Source organism: Anomaloglossus baeobatrachus, chromosome 6, assembly GCF_048569485.1.
Source record: "Anomaloglossus baeobatrachus isolate aAnoBae1 chromosome 6, aAnoBae1.hap1, whole genome shotgun sequence".
NCBI classification, from domain to species: domain Eukaryota; kingdom Metazoa; phylum Chordata; class Amphibia; order Anura; family Aromobatidae; genus Anomaloglossus; species Anomaloglossus baeobatrachus.
In genome coordinates this window covers 441,296,571-441,304,590 of record NC_134358.1, presented here as the reverse complement: position 1 = coordinate 441,304,590, position 8,020 = coordinate 441,296,571, and positions in this window count along the sequence as shown.

Here is an 8,020-nt window from a genome sequence, read left to right as displayed (position 1 = left end):
TGTCACGTTTGGAGACCCCCTGAGGTGCCTAAACAGTGGAGCTCCCCCACAAGTGACCCCATTTTGGAAACTAGACCCCTCAAGGAGTTTATCTAGATGTTTGGTGAGCCCCAAGGGGCTCCACAGAAGTCGATAATGTTGAGCCATGAATACAATTTTCTTTTGTTTTACCACAGAACTGTTACTTGAACCAGGTAGCTTTTTTTTCACAAGGGTATCAGGAAATAATGCACCATAAAACGTATTGTGCAATTTCTCCTGAGTACGCAGATACCTCACATGTGGTGGAAAGTAATTGTTGGGCGCATGGCGTGGCTCAGAAGAGAAGGGCACCATTTGACAGCAAAATTGGTTGGAATCATTAGCGGACGCCATGTCACGTTTTTAGACCCCCCCTATGGTGCCTAAACAGTGGAGCTCCCCCACAAATTACCCCATTTTGGAACTAGACCCCTCAAGGAATTTATCTAGATGTTTAGTGAGCCCCTTATACCCCCAGGGGCTCCACTGAAACTTGATAACGTTGAACCGTGAAAATTATTATTTTTTTTTTAATTTTTGCAGCAATAAGGTAGCTTTTTTTTTTCTTTTTACAGCGGTATCAGGAAAAAATGCACCATAAAACGTATTGTGCAATTTTTCCCGAGTACGCAGATACCTCATATGTGGTGGAAATCAATTGTTTGGGCGCATGGCGGGGCTCAGAAGACAAGGAACGCCATTTGACTTTTCAAACGCACAGACGCAGTGCACTGATCGGCCGCTGCAGGAGGCACGGTCGGATGAGATACAAAAAGCGCTGGGGATACGTAAAAAAAAGTCACGCCAAAAATTGAGCAGGGATGCTGATCCGCGCTCAGCAGGACGCACGGACAGATGCGATACTTTTTTTTCCGTATCCCCGACGCTTTTTGTATCGCATCAGTCCGTGCGTCCCGCCGAGCGCTGATCAGGGATGCACATAACGGATTGGCATCCCTGCTCAATTTTTGGCGTGACAAAAAGCATCGGGGATACGGAAAAAAAAGTCACGCCAAAAATTGAGCAGGGATGCCAATCCGTTATGTGCATCCCTGATCAGCGCTCGGCGGGACGCACGGACTGATGCGATACAAAAAGCGTCGGGGATACGGGAAAAAAAAAGTCCCGCCGAAAACTGACCACGGATGCAGATACGTTATCAGCGCTCGGCGGGACGCACGGACGCATGAGGTGTAAAAATGGACAGGGGATAGAGGAAAAAAAAAGTTATACTCACAGTACCCAGAGGATTAGCAGGAGGAACAGCTTTACAGGAGCAGCAGGCAGGAAGTTGGACAGCTCAGCAGAAGACCCAGGAAGAAGGACCCAGTGATGGAGGCAGATGTGATCGGCCGGTGAAGACAGGTAAGAGGACGTCGGGGGGACAGCAGAGGGGGAGGGGGACAGCAGAGGGGGATGGGGACAGCAGAGGGGGATGGGGACAGCAGAGGAGGAGGGGAAGAGCAGAGGGGGAGGGGGAGAGCAGAGGGGGAGAGCAGAGGAGGAGGGAGATACCGGAGGAGCTGCAGAATAGAGATCACAGGGGAGGCCGGCAGATTGGGATGTCGGGGGGGCAGATCGGGATGTCGGGGGGCAGATCGAGATGTCGGGGGGGGCAGATCGGGATGTCTGGGGGGCAGATCGGGATGTCGGGGGGGCAGATCGGGATGTCGGGGGGGGGCAGATCGCAGGGGGGGCACGGGCAGGGGCCATTACGGGAGCGTGCAGGAGCAATCACAAGGGCGCGCAGGGGCTGCAAGGAGAGCAGAGGAGGAGGGAGATACCGGAGGAGCTGCAGAATAGAGATCACGGGGGAGGCCGGCAGATTGGGATGTCGGGGGGGCAGATCGGGATGTCGGGGGGACAGATCGCAGGGGGGCACAGGCAGGGGCCATTACGGGAGCGCGCAGGAGCAATCACAAGAGCGCGCAGGGGCTGCAAGGAGAGCAGAGGAGGAGGGAGATACCGGAGGAGCTGCAGAATAGAGATGGCGGGGGGCAGATCGGGATGTCGGGGGGGCAGATCGGGATGTCGGGGGGGCAGATCGCAGGGGGGCACGAGCAGGGGCCATTACGGAAGCGCGCAGGAGAAATCACAAGAGCGCGCAGGGGCTGCAAGGTGAGCACAATACTCACCGCTCCTGCTCCGTGACGTGACAGCAGCGGCAGCAGCAGCGATGGCGTGGTACCACTAGTACCAGCCAGTGTTGCATGCTGCAGACATGTTGGGGGAGGGTCCCCAGACCAGCACAGGCCTGGGGAGGGCGGCCACCGGCAGATCAGACCGCCCCACTGCACACTGATTGGAGCGATTGCGCGTCATAGCACGATCGCTCCAATCAGTGCTGCAGGGGCTGGGGGCGGCATGTTTGAGATCCACCTATGATCTGCTGTATCTGCTACAGCATCTCATAGCCGGATCTCACAATATCGCACTATTTCCGGCATTATTTTTACCGAAATCAGTGCGAAAGATGTGGTTGGCGGTTCAGATTTGAACAGCCAATCACATCGATCGTCGATGGGGGTGGCGATGCCACCCCCCCTGGGGTGAAGCAAAGGTCCCCTGCTGTAAGAAACAGCAGGGGACATCATTTGAAAGCCGTTGCTATGGCCACGGCAATCAAATGAACTTTAGGCCGTAAAATTACGTCCCTGGTCGTTAAGTCACGTTAAAATAGGACGTAATTTTACTGCCCGCGGTCATGAAGGGGTTAAAACACAATAAATTATTAAACCAAAAAAGTATTTATTATATAACTTAAGTTTTTTAATTTAAAAATTATAAATTTAAAAATTCTTGGGTGGAGATAGTACTGGAGGGGCTGGGGCTGTCAGATGGGAACACTTGGACAGTGGGAGTATGGAGGGTGGATTTTGGTGAGGGTGAAGGAAAACAAGAAAGAGAAGGTGAAGTAGTGGTGGTGGAGAAACAAAGAGGAAAAACAGGAGATGGGATGGGATTTGGTAAGGATTGAGGGGTGGAGTTGAGGGATTGGGTGACAGAAGAGGTGGTGGTTGAAGAAGAGTGTTGTAGTTGGGGCAGGATGGGTGTGGAAGGAGACGGGTGGTACTGAGCAGGGAGTACAGGTAGGGCAGGGAGTGGACGCACATATGTTGGGAACTGGTACGGGGCTGGATGCTGGAATGGGGCAGGATGCTGGTATTGTATAGGAGGGGGAGGAGAGACAGTGGCTGGAGGGGGGGCAGGTGCAGGAGGAATTAGGGTGGTTGGAGTTGGTTGGGAGGTAACCTGCGCCAGAGCATTCTGGGTGGCTTGCATTACATGCATCTGCTGCTCAGGAGAAAGGTTTTCCATGCGCTCAAGGACAGCTTGGAAAAAACAATGAGTGGTCGACTTTCTTGCATCTAAATGCAGCCTGTCCAAACGCGTGCACAATTCATGCGTATTGCTCTGCATGGTGTTTTTGCACCAGGCTGAATGCAGCACTGGTTTGCTCGGAGAGCAATTTGATTGCATTCTGAAAGGCTGCATTTAGATGCAAGAGCACGGGCGCATAGCTCCTATCCAGACCCCTCTGCCGCTGCCGCCTAGAACCCAAAGGTGTTCTACTGAGGGCAGCAGTGTCAGAGGGGTGGGGTAGGGGAAAAGCTACCACGTCAGCAGCAGCATCATGTAATGAAGCCTCACCAGTTGCTCCAGCGCTGGTGGATGGGACAGAGACAGACAGGGAAGGTGCAGAAGGGTGGGGTCTGTCCAAGTGTTCCCCGGTGGCGGACTGTGTTGGGATCGCTTCAGGACGGTTTGATGCTGGCTCCCGGGTGCTGCAGATGGTGCTGTGGAAGAAAGGAAACAAAAAAAAAATTAATTAAATATATTGCTATTGCCTGTCTCTTGCTGAAACTCAAAAAAGGTTACACATGTAAACAGTTTAACTTTGTAGATGTTGTGTGAAATATTTACCTTCTGCACACCATTGTTGTCCGGATGAACGCCAACACTCGGAAATACTTATATCTTGAGACGCGTCCTCCGGATCCACTCGGGGCCAGGATCTCTTTGTTCATCTCCTTCTTGAAGCAATCCCTGATGGACCGCCACTGCTTCATAACTTTATCCCCTGAAAAGTAAAAACACAAAATGGTTATTATCCAAAACATTACATCCTGCAACATAACCTACTGAACTGTGAATACTTACTTGCTCGAACCTGGGCTTTAGCATTGAGGTCCTCCCAACCTGTCACCACTTCACGGCAAACCTCCTCCCATAGTCGACGGGTTACAACTAGTGCTGAGCGGACCCGGACTGTAAACGTCCGGATCTGCGCGGTTTCAGCGCTATCCCCGGGCCGGACCCGGGCGCGGGATTCCGGCTGCGCGATCCGGAATCGGCAATTAATAAAAATGTTAAAAAACAATGAATAAATGAGCGTTTCATACTTACCAGACTCCGTCATGGCGGCACACTTGCTTCCGGGTCGCGCTTTCACTTCCTGTGCTGTGCACGCAATCACACAGCTTTCCGTGCTTTCCCCACCCACCGGCCGTCCTCTCAGCTGTGATTGGTTCCTGGCTGACGCGCCCCCAGCCTGTGACAGCTCTGCCGTGCAGTCATCGCAGCTCAGTAATAGGCTGCTACGCTGAACTCAGAGCGGGCAGCCATGCTCTATGGCTGCTCGTTCTGACATGTAGCAGAGCTGGATGTGTCGCCGCTGGATCTCGTGTGGATTACGCCGGAGGACTGTGGTGGGATAATAAAGTGGTGAAGGAGGAGGCTGTGTTTCCACTTTATTCCAAATAAAGGATTTCCCTGTGTCTTGTTTATTTACTGTATTTACAGGTTTGTGATGCGGGTATCTCACAGACGCCCGTGCGATCACAAACCTGGGGTTTAATAGCAGCCATGCGCTGTTATTAACCCCTGCTATTACCTTGATTGCCACCGCACCAGGGCAATCAAGATGAGCCGATATCGCACCGGAATGGCCACATCTAACAGACCATACCGGGCAGCTGCGGGCTGAGGATATACCAGCCCCCAGCCGGCGTTATCATGGCTGGGAATGAAAATTGGGGGGACCGCACGTTGTTTTTTTTTTAATTATTTATTTAAATTTAAAGAAAAAAAAAAACCGCATGCGGTTTATCTTAGGCTACTTTCACACATCCGGTTTGAGCAGTGTGGCTCAATCCGGCTGTGAAACCTATGCAACGGATGCGGCGAAAACACCGCATCCTTTGCATAAGTTTTTACATGCGGCCCGTCCGTTTTTTTCCGGTTGCGGCACGCTACTAAGCATGCGCAGTGGAAGAAACCGCATGCGGCGGTCAGATGTGTTTTTTCCGCATCGCGCCGCATCCGGTGTCCATAGGCATGCATTGAAAAATGCGCCGCAGCGGCCGGATGCGGCGCGATGCGTTTTTTTTTGCCGGAGCAAAAAACGTTGCAGGCAACGTTCCATCCGGTACCGGCTAAATCTGCCGCATGCGGCAAAAACTGGACCGAACGCAAGCCCATGCGGCACAATACGGCACTAATGTAAGTCTATGCAAAAAAAAAACGCAACCGGCAGCAAAAAAAAAAACGGTTGCGGTTTTTCTGCAGAGCGCCGTATTGTGCCGCAGAGCAAAAACCGGATGTGTGAAAGTAGCCTTAGGCAGCAGTCACAGTGAGGGACTCCCACAAGTGTGACATCGCAGCACAGCCGCACACACATCTGACCGGAGCGTGCATGTGTTTCTAGGTACATGCACGCTCATGTTCAGACAATGGCAGGCTGTGATGGGTGATGTCAGACCCGCACGAGTCTGACAGCGCATCACCGACGCAGCTGTACACTTCTGACAGATGCGTGCATGTGTTTCTAGGTACATGCACGCTCATGTTCAGACAGGCGTCAAAACACCGCGATTTTTTGCCTGGAGGTGTAGATTGGATGCAGAAATAAGGTGTAAAAATCACAGCATCAAATTTGTATCCCTTGGCCCCCAAAAATAAAAACAAAATAAAATTTTTTTGCCACATGTGGAAATTTGGTGCTAAAAGCTGGTGCAGACTATTTCAGCACCAAATGTGCACCTCCTGGCAAAAAAACGCGGCAAAAATCGCGGAAAAATAACCGCGGTAAAAACCGTGGCATAAAAATTGCGTCAAAACACAGCGATTTTTTTGCCAGGAGGTGTAGATTGGATGCGGAAATATGGTGTAAAAATCACAGCATCAAATTTGCATCCCTTGGCCACCAAAAATAAAAAAAAAAATAAAAAAATGTTGCCACATGTGGAAATTTGGTGCTAAAAGCTGGTGCAGACCATTTCAGCACCAAATGTGCACCTCCTGGCAAAAAAACGCGGCAAAAATCGCGGAAAAATAACCGCGGCAAAAAAACGAGGCAAAAACCGCGGCATAAAAATTGCATCAAAACACCGCGATTTTTTGCCAGGAGGTGTAGATTGGATGCAGAAATATGGTGTAAAAATCACAGCATCAAATTTGCATCACTTGGCCCCCAAAAATAAAAACAAAATAAAAAAAATTTGCCACATGTGGAAATTTGGTGCTGAAAGCTGGTGCAGACGATTTCAGCACCAAATGTGCACCTCCTGGCAAAAAACCGCGGCAAAAACCGTGGCATAAAAATTGCGTCAAAACACCGCGATTTTTTTGCCAGGAGGTGTAGATTGGATGCAGGAGTATGGTATAAAAATTTCAGCACAAAATCTGCATCTCTTAGCCAAAAAAACTGCGCTTTTTCTGCTAGGAGATGCAGGTCTGTGAACTCAGTGACCTCCACCTGAGGTCAGGTTACCTGCGATCACAGATGAAGGACCGTGGGAACTTCCAGCTGTGACCGCAAATGACCCGAGTGACGTCACCGCTCAATGCTCAGCTCATTCATTCTCTGGAGCTCACAGAGAGCGGTCGGTCGTGCCGCTCTCTGTGATATTCAGATGTAGCAGAGCTGAAGCGGCGTGGGACTTCTCCTGTGGATTACGTCAGAGCTGCAGGGTATTTGGGGGTTAATAAAGTGGTGAAGGAGGAGTGTTTGGTACTTTATTCCAAATAAAGGATTTTTCTGTGTGTCTATGTTTATTTACTGTCATTTACAGGTTTGTGTGATGCAGGTATCTGACAGACGCCTGTGCCATCACACAAACCTAGGGTTTCGCAGCAGCCGTGCGCCGCTGCTAACCCCTGCTATTACAGAGACTGGCACCGCATCACGCCAGCGGGAAGAACCAGTAGCGCACACCGATATGTCGCATCTAACAGATGTGACATACCGGATGGCTGCGGGCTGAGGATATACCAGCCCCCGGCCGGCGTTATGGCTGGATGTGAAGATTAGGGGGAACCGCACGTCATTTTTTTTTTTTACTTTCACCGGAGTCACACGTGCGAGGGGCTCACGTGAGTCTGCCATGGCAGCACCCGACAAAGCCTCGCACGTGTGACTCCGGGCACTGTATACACTGCACAGATGCTGGTCGACGGCTGAGGCTGCAGCCGAGCGCTATAACTGTGCTGCCGAGTGTTTACTACTGTGAACTGACCGACAGACTGTACTGATTTCCCCGCCCATCGGCCATCCTGTGATTGGTTGCAGTTAGCTGCCACTCAGGATGGGGGCGTGCCTAGCTGCAACCAACACGTGCCGGTGGGCGGGGAAAACCATGAATATTGAATTGTCGGCTCCGGAAGGTAACAGCGTGACCCGGAAGGAGTGTGCCGCCATGACAGCACCTCGGTGAGTATGCCGCGCTCGTTCCCAGCCCCCTAGCCCCTCCACAAACGTTTTTATCTTGGTGCCAGGCCTGGTGCTGCCTGAGGCCTTGGTGCCGGGCGTGGTGCTGCCTGAGGCCTTGGTGCCGGGCCTGGTGCTGCCTGAGGCCTTGGTGCCGGGCCTGGTGCTGCCTGAGGCCTTGGTGCCGGGCCTGGTGCTGCCTGAGGCCTTGGTGCCGGGCCTGGCGCTGCCTGAGGCCTTGGTGCTGGGCCTTGCGCTGCCTGAGGCCTTGGTGCCGGGCCTGGCGCTGCC